We start from the raw sequence: 17,966 nt of genomic DNA, 5'->3' as shown, positions 1-17,966 counted from the left end.
TATAGTTAAAATGAAGTTTTTTTTTATAATTTCAATTGATGGGATGAACGAGTCGTGTGCCTGATGCTAAGCTACACTCCTGTCCATAACAGTTGCAGTGCCTCTCAGAGCTTTAAATTGCAAAGTTCTGAGGGGCACTGCCACTGCGCCAGTCACCCTGAGACATAAGGTGATAAGTCCCATGTGCCTGTAATTTCACCAGCCCTTCAAAATGCTGACATTACAGCCTGGCAGCAGAATTAAGTAAGGTGGCAGTACTTCCGTGGACGAACTCTTTCTCAACGAGCTCTACTGACAGCCTGACCATGTAGGCCATATCAATATTTCTCATGGCCCGGGAATCGAACCCGGGAACTTTGCCTAGCAGACAAGCACGGTAACCGTTTGACTAAGGAGACAGTTCGTGGTTAGGTTGTCTGACACTATTATTTAGCAATAATGACTTATTTGTCAATAAATAAATTTATGGAACTCAGTAGCGATCTGTTTATAATACAAGTCGGAAACAAAAACAAACTGAAAGTCTATATATTATGTTTTTATATTGTTCCCAAGCTCGCCACCCGCTCTCTAGCCCTTCTTGTGCCTGTGTACGTCAGATACTACCGACCGAGCGACCGCTCTCAATCAAGAAAGGGTTGTTCTACTCTGTACTAGCCGCGCTACCTACTACACGATAAGGTCTACAAAACAATTAACAGTAATATATTAGAACAGAAATAATTTGTTGCCAAGCCGTAACTCAAAAAAAATTACAAAAGGGTAAAATGAATAATTTTTATAAAAAAATCTAACTCAAAAGTTTATGTAATTACATATATTTGCCAAGTTTTATTGAAATCGGTTAACGGAAAGCGGGTCAAATCCATAAACCGGACTCGTCCCCTAATTGGCCACCCTTAGAGGTGGAATATTTTATTCAAATTTCAATGAGACCACTACTGAGGTTCACTTCATCAATTCTCCTCCTTTTTCTGAAAAGTTTAAAAAGTCAATAAAGTCACTATTTGTAAAGTTACAGCTGAATGAGCCCAAATGCGATAGTAATCATCCAACCTCCCCGCATGACGTACCATACGTTTCCTGCAGATTTCCTGGCACACCCTGGGCAATAATCGGTGAGTACCACAGACCACATAAGTGAGTACCATACACCGATTGGCGAATCCTTACGCCACGATGGCAAGCATTATAATATAGTGTATGTGTATGCCATCAATACGATAAGAAGGAGAAGTTAAGGAGTTGGATAGTTCGTAGTCTCAGATCAGATTAAGGTTTCCATAATAACCCATGTGCCTGTAGACTATAAAAAGATAAAATACTAAAGAAATATATTGGATTTTTTAATTATTTGGTTACTGTTTTTTGCGATCAAAACAATGTTAAAATTGTATCATCCAGTTGCACTTCGCAAATAAATATTTATTTAATAAGCTGCAGTGCTTCGGGGATGTTTGCAGAGGCGCATGTGGATGACTTCTTTGCTCTAATGAGAAAACGCTGCGCCTCCATGTTAGCCCGTCTCCGCTGCAGCAACAACGGACTCCTGAGTGTGTTTGTAGACAGGTGGGATTTCCCAATGTTGCAACATTGGGTGCAGCTTCACACCAGGCAGTAATTTATAGTTTTATTTAATTTTTGTCAAACCTACTAACACTAGTTCTAAGATAACTTGTAACTAACTCTATGGGCTTAAGCCTGAAATAAAAGTTTTATTATTATTATTATTATTATTAATAAAATCGCAAAAGACTTATTATTTTGCTATTTGGAGTGCACGGAAGGAGCCGCCTCGCAATGGCGTATACAATGATTCGCTGATTCGCAAACTCTTTCATCATGGTGGCGAACATGTCCCACACTTTAGTATGGCGGCTACTGTCTACTCGTACGCGCTGTACAACGCGAAAATAATCTAGCATATATAAAGTGTTTTTTTATAATACCAAGTGACGGGACAAACTAGTCTTGCGCCTGGTGGTAAGCGACATGCATAACAACAAGCGACATAACAGTTGCAGTGTTCAGTGCACTGCCACTGCGCCCGTCACCCGAGTCCATAAGTTGACAAGTCCTATGTGTCTGTAATTTCACCAGCACCCTTACCCTTCCAGACTGGAACGCCGTAATGCTCGCTTTACTGCTTGGTGGCAGAAATAGGTAAAATTTATACACATATATACATATGAATAAATTTGCCTGGATGGACTCTTTCACAAGGAGCTCTACTGATACTAAGCTACAGTGTATGCCACCGATACGTCAAGAAGACGTTATTTGAGGAATTAAATGATTGTTTTTAAGTATAGCGTTTAGTTTTAGTTTCTGTTGTTCTTTCTGTTTGGCTTCAAGTTTAACTGGTAAGATACCTTATCGAGTTAAGTCCGCCATTATACTATCTTGTTTTGTACAAGAAAGATTAAATAAATAACTACGATCTAATGATATCCTTAAACGCCTCCAACAGTTTCAATAAACGAGTTGTTGATATATTCTGTAACCTAAATGACATTCTACTATTGTGACTATGGCATAAATTCAAGATGTTCGAGATCACAATGTCTGAGAATAGGCTTGTACTGATCTAGTGATCATTGCCGAATGTCCTTTACATCGCTGTGTGAAACAATTGTATGTATTTCTTCGCCCAAAATTACTATAAACATATTTGTTGTCAAAAACGTGACTAAATTACCAGCAGGTTACCCTGAGACATAAATTGACAAGTCCCATGACATGGTAACAGGCGCAGTGGCAGTGCCCCTTGGATTTTGTGTTTTAAAACTTAGCGTGGCACTACGACTGTTATGGACAGGCGTGTCGCATACCACCAGGCGTACCTACTTGCTCGTGCTGTTATTTGGTATAGAATACTAATAAAAGAACTTTATTTATTAAGAGTCTAAAATAATAAATCTAGGCTACTTACCTTTGACCGTACATTCACCATCTAGGCAAATACATTACAAACGAAAAAGGAAAGAAACAAAAAAAAGATGAAACTAATACACCATGTACATAAAATGTATTTTAAACTTCATAACCTTGCTTATAATCCAAGTTAGTCATTTGTAATTGTTCATTTCTTACCTACGGGTATAAAAGAGTTTAAGGTTTTTCAGTTATTTATAACATAGCCAGATAGAAAGTATCAAGATGATCTAATCATAACATGACTAGAGAGGTTCGGTGGATCTCTCGATATCATCTACTTAAATCAATATAATTCGGTCGTGTCGATGCGGCGATGTCGCGATAGCGCCCCGCTGCTGACCCGCCGGCCCCGGCCCGGCGCGGCCTCCGCCCGGCCCCGTTTTTGTGCACCGCCAGGCGGTCTCCACTCATTTAAATTAATTAGCGACTCATCTTTATAGCGGCCGAGGGCCGGAATGTGCCGATAGCATCGCCTGGCCGGGAGCACAGTGATTAATCAATTATTATACGTCATTATTTATCGTGTGGCGGCTCCTGGGGCGCCACCCCCGCCCGAGCCCACCGCGGCCCCGGACCCCGCTGAAGACAGCGTCCAGCAGTGGCGGCTGTGAGCGGCGACATAAATTGTTCCCGAACACACGATGGGGAATTCACGATAAAGACGTAATTTACTTCCGCGTAGGGGCAGGAAAGACATCACCATATTAAATGGTTGATTTGACAAAATTATAAAACTGTGCGATAAAAAACAGAGAGCGATAAAAGGATAACGTTTCGGATTAATTTCCGTTCCTGCGGAGTTACCCGCGCGGCAGATGCGACAAACGTGATCGAACAAAAGACACGCGAATTATAATACAACAGCAAGGACTTATATTCATTTGATAGCGATTAAATGATACACTATAGTTTAGTTAATGTACTAAACTTTAAAACTAGACAATATATTACAATTTTCAATGAGGTTTAAAACTATAGTGAAACAAAAACTTTATACAAAAGGTTATTTTATTATACATACAGCTTACTTGGATGACAAAAATCCGTGGTAGTGTCCCGTTTAGCTCTTGGAGGTAGCCTCGATCTACGATGTTTAAATTACTTATTGTAATGATAAATGTACATTTGCAAAGAGCAACCCCTAGAGTTTCTTTCTCTTTCTTCTCGGAATCGGCCTTATGAATGAGTTGTAGTGTATAAAGGTATGACGATATCACATGTAATTTGCTTACCTATGAAATAAAGATTATTTGACTATGACAATGGACTTTTATATTAGTAGCTAGTAGCAGTAGATTTCTTTGTGAAAGAGTTCGTCAAGGGAAGTACTGCCACTATCGCATTTTCTGCCGCCAAGCAGTAATGTGACCATTACTGCGTTCCGATTCTGAAGGGCGCTGGTGAAATTACAGGTACATGGGGCTTGTGAGCTTACAACTTCGCGATTCAAAGCTCTGAGCGGCCCTGCAGCTGTTATGGACAGGCGTGTAGCTTATTACCAGGCACACGGCTTGTTCGTCCCGTCTCTTGATATTATAAAAAAATACTATTGTTTTAATTCAATCGTAAGGCGTTGGTACACATCTACTCGAAACATAGTGGACGTGTAGGTACTTACAGGAATGCGCGAGCAAAAAATGCGCCGCTGCCCGAGAGAGACATCTATTCCGAATCCATTAAGCACGAAGTAGGCTCAGGCACAGAGCAGACTCTTTGACAGCGTTACCTTATTATAGTCGCTCTTTTTTTAAGGTGGAGTAAAATGACATTTGCAGGGTTGCCAGTTTTCGTAAAAGTTTAAATAATGTAGTTGTTGTCGACAATTTTATTGATAAGTTGGTAAAGTAGGTAAACTGTTGCCAAACATGTCTGAATTGTGGATGTTACGACGTTGTAATTTCTTCATTCTTTATTATTATTTTGGTCTCTTTATTATACTATTGGTCTATTAGTAACGAAATCAATTTTTAGTTATACACATTTTAATAACACGGGCGGATTCGATTATGTATATTAAATTCAAATGAAAAACTTTAAAATATGTCTCCTATTTGTATTTTGATACTCCTACAGCTAAAGTTAGTGTATTCAATTCAAATGAACCTGTGCCCAGCAGTCGGATGAATAATTGACCGATGATGATTAAAACGAAACAAGTTCGGCTATTTAGTTCATAAGTGTGACCAACATTTAGTCGATAGTCGATATAATATTCATCGACTGCAATCTCTAGCTGCTTGCAAGCGGGCAACACTCTTGCACAATGAACTGTCATTTTACTCCGTCTTCAAGAAAGACAGACTGTAGTACCTACCTACTATTGAATATGTACGGTGATAAGGGAAATGTAAACGATTAACATTACCGCAAAGCCTAAAATTAATGTTAAAAATCCACTATCCAGACAGTGAACAGTGAAGTGTTGTAATGCAATCTTGACAAATTTGCAGCATTGCGACGGCGACGGCGCGGGCGCAGCAGCCGCGAGCCGTGCATGCCGCTGTCCGGACGACGCTCTGTCATCATCAGCTTCGCCAAGCTAGACGCGGTCAAATTCGTTGCAGTTAGAGTATGCAGAGGTATACACGACCCTATACGTATATGCACCACTGTAAGAGGTAACAAGGTGAGGTGGAATCGTAGCAGTGTCGCGCTATGCATATTCACGACCGGCGCGCGCTGCATGGTGCGCCTGCGCGCGCTATCAAATATGCATTCCTTTCTACCGTTTTTACCGCCTTGACAAATAATGGCGCAACAGCTGCCGATGTCGCTGCTCATTTGTTTTTCAGAAAGACAATTATATTACTGTTTTTTAACTCGTCGTTTTTATTTATGACTCGTTCCGATACCTAAAAATAAAATATGAAATACAAATCGTAATAACGTTGATTCATATTTCGTGTTTGTTTACCTTGAGGACTTCCATAGAGGTAATACGGTATAGATGTGTTCTTTAAGTGATTGCTTAATCGGACCTGGAGTTATGAAGACGTTTAGAGGGCACGCTGGCCAGTGACCGATCGGCAGCGCAGGCGTACGGCGTGTCACAACAGCAATCGTGCGCCATCCGTCACCGGCCGCCGCGCCTGCGCCCCCTGCCGCGCCGCGACCCAGAGGCTAGGACTATTCATTACACGTCCTTGTTTCTAACGCATGCCTTCCAAATCAGAATAACAATATAATTGACTTATGAGCAAATTAATTACGCGGTAGAGCGATCAGTGAAAAGCTGCGCGATGTCCTTGAGCGGGTCGCCATAACGATCGCAACCTTGAACGGAGGGCACTCCATCAGGAAGAAAAAGCTTGCGGCCAGTTCAATTATGTGCGGGACTAAACAAAAGGAGCGAAACGAGGGCTCCGGGAATAGCTGGACACAAAGTGTCCGCCGTCGAAACTTGGAGGCGACATTTTTTGCGGACGCGCGCTTGCGCGGAGTCTTTGAGACGCGCCGCCGCCGGCCGCCCCGCGCCCCGCGCTTAATTGCTACAAGTGGACCCAACTCACCACCAAACAAATTTGCCTGCGTCGCGCTCGCCCCGCGCCTTCGTGTACACTGGGAGACATTTAATTAAATTTATCGACCTTATCTGTGGACATCTCGCTCGACCGATGGGAACCGACTCCGCGACCGCTCGCAGGGATTTTTAGGATTTCGCCGGTGTGAGAACGTGCCGCACCCAGCAACATGCCAACGGGGCGCGCACAAGCAGTTGACGGGTCGTCACCACGGTTATCGGTTCAACCGTGTGGAAAACGAAGTCAGTAGCAAACGAAATAAAGTGATAGCGAGAGAGAGGAACGACAGGTGAACAATTGAACAAATTGTAACAAAAAAGAGAGGCGAGTCGACCGTCAATGTTGATTAAATTTGGCATTTTGTCTGAGCTCGAGTGTTCCAGTTCCACGGCTTCGCGTCCGTTTTGCCCCGTCTTCGCTGTGTTTTCGCACAAAAGAACCTGCCTCAAGACGCTGAATAATTTCCATAACTCAACGACTCCATCTAAATTGTAACATGTTGACTTATAACGTAAGTTGAATACAAACCGTTCAGCCAGAGTGACTGTCATATCAGTCTTTTGTGCCTCAATCATTTTTTAAAGGCACTAGTGACAAATGGTGGCGCGTCGCGGGTCGGAGGCGCGGCTTCAGCTCCGACACGAAGATTGATGTCGTGGCAGTCGATACTGATCTAGTGGTTTTTACTGCGCCCGCGCCCGCGCCCTCTCTACGACCGAGCGCCGTTCTCAGGCTGCGGCAGCAGCGCGGCGGGGCGTCCACCAGACGACATTCGTCTTGCACTGTCACCAAGTCCAGCTATTATCATTACGTTTACCTGAATTATAACCACAAGACCACATAGGAGACAATAATATTCGAATAACTAACGGTATTACGTAACCTACTATTACGTCAAAAAGCGTCAAAATACAAATACAAAAATATAATATTTTTGTATTATTAATAATAATAACAATAATAACGCACACACTCAACATAGCCCCGCACTAGGGAAACCCTGTGTCGCGGGTGCTATGGACACACACATAGACAACCACAAATTACACCCAAACTCACGAGAGAAATAAATGTAGGCTATACAAATATTTCTCCCGGCCCGGGAATCGAACCTGGGGCCACTGCGTGGCAGTCCGGCATGGTAACCGTTCGGCCACTGAGGCAGTTAAATATATTTTGTATTATTATAAAGTAACTAGCATTGTAATTATATTACAAACTAACTTACCAAAAACCAATACTTATCGATGTGATAAAAATGCGAAAGGAAAGAAGATTACCAAAAAGAAGTTTAGCAATAACTATTTTATTAAAAAAACCGACATCAAAAGTTCCTGGAATTATATATTTTTGCCATGTTTTATTCAAATCGGTTACCGGTAAGTGTGCGAAATAGGATTCATCCTCTAGTTTGCTGCCATTAGAAGTGGAATATTTTAAAACTTTTTTTTTTACAAATTGTAACTACGCATTTGACCTCCATCTCACCTGATGGAAAGTGACGATGAGGTCGATGATGGAGCATCCACGCTTAAATAATGCCTATTCACTCTCGCCTTGAAAAGACCCAAGTTATAACGTTCAGGGACAAGTCTGCAGGCAGAGAATTCCACTTCGTAGCCGTTCGCCATATAAATGTGGAAGCGTAACGCTTCGTGCGTAGGGGTGGAACCCAAACCTACGCCTAGTCCCCCGGTGATGTAAAGGGGAAGGCGGAATTAAATTGTGTGATTCCATGGCACACTCTCCGTGATATATCCTGTAAAATACCGATAAGCAGGCAACTTTCCGGCGGTGTTCAAGGCTCTGCAGCTTCGCCTCAACTAATTCCATCATTCAAAGTCAATTGAATCCAAAGTGCCAGTTGTTTTGTAGCAGAGCCATCCCAAAGGTGGCAGCAGCACTCTATGCACAACCGGACTTGTGCTTGGTACAGCTGAAGCAACTGTTCCCGTGTAAAGTAACGCCTCACCCTGGAAAGGATGCCAAGCTTCCTGGTTGCATTTTTGACCATGGATTCAATGTATCTGCCGAAGTTCAGATTGGACGACAGGTCCATTCCAAATAGCTGGACACTGTCGGCTAATGGTATGGATACATCACGAAAGTCGGAGTGAGGTGAAAGGGACCCCGTTTTGTGGAGAATAGACATGCCTGCGTTTTGGTGGCCTTAAATGTGACAAGATTGGCATCGCCCCAATCGGAGACTGCCTTTAGCGTTAAAGCCAAGCGGCTAACTACGGACTCTCGATAAGACTGGATTTCCTCTCCACTGACCCATGCATTGGTCAACTACCTATCTACAACTGTGCTGTCAACAGCATACGCAAAGGTACCCGGAATTAACATATCATTGATATGCAGCAGAAAGGGAGTTGCAGACAGTACGGAACCCTGAGGAACTCTGGCATCTATCGCCATATGTTCGGAAGAGTAGCCTTCCAAGACCACTCAAATCGAACGTTCGCTCGAGAAATCCGAGATCCAATAGCAAAGGTCAATAAAGCCCATAAGAGGGAAACTTGCTTAAAAGGATTGCGTGTCAGACCCTGTCAAAGGCTTTAGGAATTTCCAAAGACACTGCAAGTTCTTCGCCTTGCTTTTCTACAGCCTCGCTCCATATGTGACAGGCATACACAAGAAGATCCCCAGTAGATCGCCCTCGTCGTAATTTAAATGGAACTAATACTAAGGTACCCTCTTAAAAAAAAGAATTATCGAAATCGGTTCACAAAGGAATTGCGTAACATAAAAAAACAGTCGAATTGAGAACCTCCTTTTTTGAAGTCGGTTAAAAATAAGAGAGTAGAGTCGGCGGCCAATTTTCAGAAAAAAGATGTTATTTATTAAAGGGTAAAAATATAAAATTGCCGATACGAGAATTCAAACAAAAAGTACCTACTTAAGAAAATAACATTTATAAGGTATATAATAAAAAAAATGCACCCCTGCTATCAATATATTTCTGTCATCTAGCTGTAAACTTATTTTTTGCTTTGCGGTAAAATAGTGGGGAACGTGAATGCAAAGTCTTGGTTATCATTTACAACTGCTTCACGGAAACTAAATGGTTTTCCTTGTAGATTCCTTATTTGAACTCCTGTGAGAACACGGTAGTCGCTTGGATTTCAAAACGAATGAAAAAAAAAACAAAATAAAAACAAATGAATAAAGGCAAATGAATCATTGACTCGAATGAATGTCAATCTCACCATTAGTGTAATAACAAGGCGTTGTGCCCCACTCCTAGCTCTACGCTTCAGCCTGAATGGCATCCTCAGCGCCCTTGCCACCAGATGGAACTCTCCGATGGTGCTGCATACGGCTTCAAACCGGTAGCTGAGCCATATTACGATTTGAGTTTCTTAATTACTTGTTATCTTTTTAAGCTGATGGTTTTTTATCTAATGCTCAACAAATAACCAAAGAACTTTAGTTTAATTTACCCCATTTTTTAAAAAGTAAGAGTTACATTAGTTTGGTTGTATGAGTCTTTCTTTTGCCTGTTTACATAGTTCATTATTTAGCAGATAGATTTAAAATTTTAAAGCAATGGACAGTAATTACTTAATACTTAATTATACTTACTTTGCAAGCCTGGACCGGAAAGAATTCGCACGGTGTTTATATGACAAACTTTCCGTGTTCGTTCTTTGAAATTTCCGACCCTGTTTGAGTAATTGAATGAATTTTACAGAAAGTATCAATTCAAGATTTTGTTGTGAACATAGCTCAATATACATTTGAAACAACCTAGATACATTATACAGTGGTTTTTTACGCAAAATATCACTTCGACCTGATCTATTAAAAATGAATGATAAAATATTAAAATAAATGTTAAAATATTTCTTTTAAAATTTATCTCTCTTATTTTAAAATTTATATTTCTTTTAAGATTTATCTATAAACAAATGTTACTGTATAAGTAATATTGATGGTTTCCTGACCGAAATCATCTTCTAACCAAAGAAACAGTTGAAAACAGCCTACCCATACTCTCCTCCCTTTTACTTTGCTGTGTTCTGATAGTTCGAAAGGAGTCATAACGTGATCCTTGTGGATATGATTATGTAGTGTAATGACAATTCATATTTTTACAATAGTATGCAATTAAGTTTATCTTCCATTTTTTTCCAATATATAATAAATATATATATATATATATATATATAATAAATATATATATAATAAATATATAGCGCGCTGTTACCCGGAAAAAATCTCTAACCACATACAACAACATGGCTTCTCTACCCAGTGTTGCCATTACGAAAACCAGAATCTCTCCATACCCCATTTTTTCTTTACCAAAAACCATTACAGTAGGTAACAGCCTATTCTCCATTGCGGAAAGCAAATAATGAATATTGAATCATCATCACCCCATTGAAGAGTCAGGCTCTTGTCGGTGCACGAAAGGACCCTCTCTGCACGAGGTACTTCCTTTCCTGAAACTTGATTTTTATTGCCTTTCCCGATCGGAAACTGCGTCTTTTCCGAGTTACAACTAACCGATCGGAAACTTTTGACATTTCTAATAATTGATTTAAATCACAAATTACAAAGATGTAGTAGGAATCAGGTACATCTTCTCGCTCAGAAACCCATCTGATTTCGTGACTACCCGTTCGGGACGCTTTACGTCTGGCGAACAATCGGTGAGTACCTTACGCCTTTTCTCTGTCCCACATTCGTTCGAAACAATTGGTGTCAAATGAGTCATACTCGACAAAATCAAAAGACATTATCACGTTTGAAGCTTCATTCGCATCATGCGTTTTTAAATTTGATCGAGTATGACTTATTTGACAGTAGTAGATACTCACGAGAGTATAGAGAACGGTATACGCACGACATCCCCATCCGAAACCTTCTTCGATATCTTCTTCGATGTGCAGGGGGTTTCCCATGCATATCGAAGAAGATTCACAACCCTTGGAAAACATATGAAGTATAATAAATGTTAAAGTGCCATAGAAACACACAAATTTTTTGTTCTCAAACTAGGAAAAATGGAATTCACTATATGGCACTATCCAGAACAACCAGATCTGGGTGCTGATTCAGAAACTTACGAGAACTGATTTGTCGACCGATTTCTTTTCATTTTTATTCACAACACCTGAATTGAATGTCAAACTGTCGTATTCGAAACCGAACCGAAATGACGGCACAAGGGTACGATTACTGGAACTTCTCGACTGGTAAAGGCTAGAAATGTTATTTCAAACACAGTTATCGAATGCTAGTTACCGAACGTCCTATTGTTTACAAAGCAAAAATGTAATATATGGAAATCTCTTATTATTTTAAATAAAATCTGGATTTTCTTCAATTTTATTAATTTATTTTAATGCAAGACTAATGCATTCCTATATTTTAAGCCTTAAAGTCTTAAAAAGGTATGTAAAAGGATTTTAATTTTTCTTGTAATCTATTTCACTAACTAACTTCTTAGACACTGTAGGATCCGAATCGAACGTTTCGATTCGAGAACGATATCCCACCGAACGATTCGGTTAAAATATCGGGGTCCAGTCCAGAACCAATTTAGAAAAGAACCCGAGACGAACTTCCGCACCCAGCGCCCTCTGTGCAAACCGGGTGTGAGAAAAGGGTTAATGAGGATAAAATTAATTTGAGTAAATGTCTATTTCTCGCTATTTGTTAATACCATAGTCAATGCATTGACTTACAAATAAAGTTAATACGATAAATTTGCAAACCGTAAACACCCCTCACTGCCTCGCCCCCCCCGCGCCGCCAGCGTTGTCGCCGCCCGCTGTTCCGGGGTCGGTCGCTATAAGGCGAGATGCGTGAAATGGAGCGCGAAGTCGAATGATTGTATTAATGAAAAGCATCTTCACGACATTATTGCCGACAAATATCACTCCCCTCTCTCTTTCCATCACACTCGCTGTACTGCCGAAAAGAAAAGCCGATGTAGTAGCTCTTTCTTCACGAAACAGAGGCAAGGGTTAATAACATATCGGCACCAACTAGCAAACACATAACGCAACTCCGAATATCGCTTGTACACCTAGAGATAAAATGATCCATGGGACATTTCGGACCATCTTTTCTTGGATTCGGAACTGTTATTTTTTTATAATATCAAATGGACGGGACGAACAAATCGTGCCTGATGCTAAGCTACACGCTTGCCCATAAAAGTGGCAGTGCCACTCAGAGCTTTAAATCGCAAAGACCTGAGGGGCACTGCCACTGCGCCCGACACACTCTGACACATAAGTTGACAAGTCTCATGTGCCTGTAATTTCACCTCTCAAATCAGAAGCAATCGTTTTCTCCCATAGAGCTACCAATGCTATTTATTTACCGAATAAAAATCTGCGGTACTTTATTGTTGTGTCAATTTAATACTTACAACAATTGTTTCATAATTTTCTTGAGTCGTAATGACAATAAGCGACAAAGGAAGATATATTCGCGGCATGTGGCGGTAACGTCTCGTGTTTTGTAAACACGTCATCGGCTGCGATCGTTTGCTAATTGTTGCTGAGTTATTGAAGCATCAAGTTTTTTGTGGGGCCACGTGCGCGGCGCGGTGTCCCCCGCACTCGCCGTCGTCTGGCGTCCCGAATTGATTCACAAACAGACAATAGTACCAGAGCGCAAGTGTTCACCCGAGATCACTTGCTGCTCCATGCGATTTGACTAATAGTCACAACGAACGGCGCCCGCCCTCGACAATATTAATTCGGTTTTATGACATGCGAAATTACTTGCAATAAATTGTGCACCTCGCGGGGTGAGGGCGCGGCGCGGGGGCACACGTGCGGCGCGTTATTAAACTTTTCATTAGCGGACATATTGACCTGACCCCTGCCCTGCTCGAGTGCTAGGGCTGCCGTCCGCTCGGTCCCTATTGTTATCCGTTCTCTCGCTCTATGCCTTTCAGAATCACGAATTCCTCAGTCTGCAATCTACATCTATAGACATACCAGTACTACGAATTTATACCGCGCCGCCGACGGTTTTTACACGATCGAAAGTTTCTTTTGTTTTAATGTAGTATCCGTTTCTTTGTTAACTGTTTACTAATTATTACAACTACAATTACAATTACAATAATTTCATATAATTAAGAAGAATTGTACTCCTGCTAGTATATCCTATTCATACTAGATTTAAGTTAAAAACCTTTTTAACAAACATTCTTCAAGTTGATTATATTTAGTAACAGGACCTATATAGATACTGCTAAAGTAGATATAAGTTAAAGTATAAAAACGTTGAAAATGAATACAAATAATGATTTAAACAATGTTTTAGTGTATTTTTCTAAATCGAAAAAAATATTTCACAGCCATTGTACGCCGATCACGCGGCCGCAGTACTAATCAAGTTAAAGAACCTAATGCTGAAGCTCATTGAATATTAAAGTTTAAATTGAGGGAATATCTCTTAAAGTATCATCTGTACCATTTTACGTATCAATTTGGTAGACGTAAATACGAGTAATAACATTTTGTTAATATCACATTACGAAAGTCCTTACAAAAAAACAAAGCGATATCACTGTACCAGTCAGTGGTGTAAAAATTAAAAATGATCGGGCACTTCGTTAAAGGATTGCAAAAATTCAATTTAAAAATGCCGTTGTTTTTCTTCACGCCGAACAATGGGGACTCGAACAGAATGAATGAGAGCAACAAAAAGAGCGGTATTGTTTGGATCAGCCCTAGCCGCTAGCGGCGTGGATGGGCTGAGACCGGTAATTCGCTCTACACAACATTATTTGATTTTTAATTCGGCGCGCTGCACCCGGAATGCGCTTATTGACTCACTTGAGTGAGAGTCCCCTCGGCACATCAGAGGGCAGCTAGACTTAAGCGTTTGATGATAGCATCGAATTAGTAACTAAAAGATGTCCGAAGAGACGGGTCTCTCGAGATGTTATCCAATACAAGTTTCTATTATACCAAATTAATGTATCTGCATACCATTTACGTCGTAGGCTGAGAGTTATGGGTGGTAGGTAGGTAGAGGTAGAGTGCTCGGGGGGATGTATAGTGCGTGACATGCGAGGAATTGCGGAGGGCGCGAGGGTTGTCGTAGCTCGCAACCCAACCATACATTTGCGCTCGTAATATCGCCTTTTATTAGTTTTTTCGCGGCGACAGCGAGCCCTGAACGATCCGCATACTTGCTTTGATGACGCGCCCCGACGGCAGGCGGGGCGCGGGGTTGGGCGCGGTCGTGCGCCTTTATTGTCATTGTTCTTCCTCTCGGGCGCACGCGGCCATTCATCCGTCTATTGGATTACTTTCTTTACATTACAAATTGAACTACAAATGAGTTAATACCGTGTTACTAATCCGCGCGCATTTCGAGCTCGACGTTCAATAATGGAATGTCTGAAATGGCATCCGGCGAATTCTCTCAATTAATGTCGCCGCTTGGCTGTTTGGCAAATTTCTAATTGAAACTGTGAATGCTTGAGACGTTTACCGTGTGACGTCATGTGATATACAGTCAGCGATATACGGCGGCGGCGGGGTGGGGGGACGGCACCACAATGACATTGTTGGCGGCGCGCCAGCTCGCTCGGCGTGCAGCTCGAGATATGTGCGGCGCAGGAAAAACGAGCGGTGCGAAAACACACGGGCCATTGTTGAACGCATTAATAATAAATGGGGATACAATTAGCGGCGACGCGGCATGGAATGGATACATCTCGCGCGTGGGAACCGTCGCTTTTAGAAATTCAAATCGTTTCTCAATAGCAAGAGCCGCGCCGCCGCCGCCGCTTCGGGGAACGCGCCGCCGCTCTATCTCACAGAAAATATCGTTAGTCACTCGCTCGCTCTATAAAAACAGACAAAAACAATTCTAGTATCGAATTCCATCAAGCGGCGTCCAGTCACCGGCAGTGTGCTGCTAGGTTCCGCGAACGAGATAACTTAAAGCTACCTCGAAAGAGCTTCAGCTGTCTCTGCGTCTGCTCTATAAATCTGTCGCTAAACTAAATTACAGTTGGTTGCATCGAAACCGAACAAAAGAGCTTATTTAGTTGCTATTTTCTGTGATACGTGTAGATGCGAGCTGAAGAAATCGTTCGCTTCTGGGAATAGCTCGGTAACACGACAAAACGACAACGAATTGTGTAATTGGTAACCGGCGCGCGATATATCACCCGCCTCTGCCCCGCGGTCCACCGCTGCGCCCGCGCCGCTTCGCCGCGGCTATTCTTAACGACTACCGAACAAAAGACGAGTCGATTTAAAACATTTTAACAGTCAACAAATTAACTCGCCACGTAAAACTCATAGTTACCTTGAGATCGTACCTCCGTAGCGCCGACGAGCCAGTACCTAGATGAAAGTCGTGACAGGCTGCTGCCGTGTAACGATCACTCATAATTTATGTAAACTACTTTCCATAAAAACTACAGAGGCATTTAAATTGGACATAATGTATTCGAACAGATGATGAATTCTTACATATCATGTAAAAATTATATACTTGTGCCGTGCGAGTCCTGCAGACGGTAGAACGATCGGCGCATAAATCTTGCGCGGAGCGTGCTTTATGATTCGGTGGTATGCAGTGCGTAGGAAATATATCGATACAATGCGCGGCAAGCGATGAGCTAGAATGCTAACGACGCGCGTTTGAAGTCTCCTGTCCGTCCGTCATGTCCATTGAGCAGAGTGCGCGTAATTATAGAGTGAGCGTCGTGTCCGCGCCCGCGCCGCAGCCCTGTCCCGTCGCATCGCCTGCCGATTGATTTACGGCCGCAGCGTAATTTATGCATGTTTAATTAAAGAATCAGCAGCCGGAAGAGCCGCCACTGCGCGTCAGACCACCACACCACCGCTCCCATGATTCACTCACCGCCGATTCGTGCGCCGGTGACGGTCGCTCCGCTCTTCATTAAACATACATATATGATTGAATTTCAATCAAGCAAAAACTGCAAGTGTAAATCAGGTGCACGGAAGGCAACTGCATCTATTTGCAGGCGCATTAAGACGGCCACGTAACAGATAATAGCTTGGGCGCGCCTTTCGCGGTGCGCCGAGGCGGACCGGTCACACGGAGACGCGGTCGCGGGCCTTCTACGACATGTTGCGCCATAAACACCATATATGACATTCATTAGTTAGGGTAATTGCTGCTGCCACCGGCTGCAGCTACGATATCTTATTTACATGCCTATAACAACGAGGGAAACATTACATTCCTATTTCTTGTAGTTTAACTTCTAGTGGTGTTGCTTTTGCATCTTACAAACATGTACAAAAAATTTACCGCCGGAGTAATTTATTAGTAAATTTTCCCATAGATTATTATTTTCCTTATACCTTAGACAGTTCGCAACAATGTATAAGTTTAAATGTAATAAATATAGGTACCTATTTAGCCATAGTTGGCATGATATATAAATATATATAATTTTATAAAGAACTATATAATGGGGCCGGCTTAGTTAAACGAATAACAAGCCTGTCTTTTTGAACAGCGGTCTTCCGTGGCCGACCTTTTCTTGGCACTTTATCCGATGTTTCATGTTTTTTGAAATGTGCAATGGCGTTAGATACCATTTTTATGGAACTCTCTAAATGATCAGCGATGGTCCGGTACGTCCATTTTCGTTTTAAATGTAAATTCACTAAATCTTTCTTGTTACCCATTTCTAATAATTTTGCCAGATCTTAGGTAACCTAACAAAATAAGTAAGAAAAGGCGGCAAAATACATAATATGACCACCACTGTATATACTCTGAGATGGAATTAAAGTCCAAATGTAAACAAAGTGTTCATAAATTGTGTTTTGACAGTTGTCTGTTTGTAGTTTTTAAATCCAATTCCATCTCAGAGTATCCTGATTACTGATTAATATTTATAATAAAAGTTTATTATGAAGATGAGGAAAATTTAAGTACCTACACGTTATTGTTTATAGTCATTTGGTGGAGTGGGCGAACGGAAAATTGTTCGACAGCTGTGAAAAATGGAGGCCTTGCTACTAACGCCACAAATATAGTGAAGTAACGACGAGCTCCGGCTGCGGTGTTGGCGATATGGTGGTTGGTACCTGCCCGTGCCGCCCTCTCCGCCCGCTGAATCCACGCTCACCCCTAATGCCACAGACTACGTATAAAGTCATGGATAGTGAAAAACAAGTTTTCTGAGTAACGAGTAATTTTAGGTGGAATATCATTTATAAAAGAGTTATTTTCTAATTAAAGTACCTATCTTTAATAGTGCTTCATGTCTAGAAATAGTAGATAATGAAAGTGGCCGGAACTTGAGTGATCCCATCTCAAGCTGAGACGCTTTTTTCAAAAAGCGATGAAATAATAGAAGACTAAAGAATGCAGGATATATTTTTAACATATAACTTTCCACCATTATGTTTTTTTAATGAGTGTATGTGGTGCAGGTATGTCCGTGCACCATAATTAAGTGCAATAAAGTAATACGAGTACCATATGCAATTGTTTTTATTTAATTTTCGCAATTGTGGACAATGT

At 41.5% G+C, this 17,966-nt stretch overlaps 1 long non-coding RNA gene across 1 annotated transcript; it reads left to right on the top strand.

Annotated features, from left to right (window-relative positions):
- Positions 1-1,056: 1,056 nt before the first annotated feature.
- LOC113229306 lies at positions 1,057-17,502 on the top strand. The gene is made up of 3 exons (XR_003310405.1): positions 1,057-1,118; positions 5,388-5,516; positions 17,396-17,502. It is a non-coding gene; the product is annotated as an uncharacterized LOC113229306 (long non-coding RNA).
- Positions 17,503-17,966: the final 464 nt, after the last annotated feature.

The sequence above is a fragment of the Hyposmocoma kahamanoa genome, unplaced genomic scaffold (genome assembly GCF_003589595.1).
Source record: "Hyposmocoma kahamanoa isolate Upper Pololo Valley unplaced genomic scaffold, ASM358959v1 303, whole genome shotgun sequence".
In the NCBI taxonomy this organism is placed as follows: domain Eukaryota; kingdom Metazoa; phylum Arthropoda; class Insecta; order Lepidoptera; family Cosmopterigidae; genus Hyposmocoma; species Hyposmocoma kahamanoa.
This window is presented reverse-complemented; position numbering and strand designations above follow the sequence as displayed.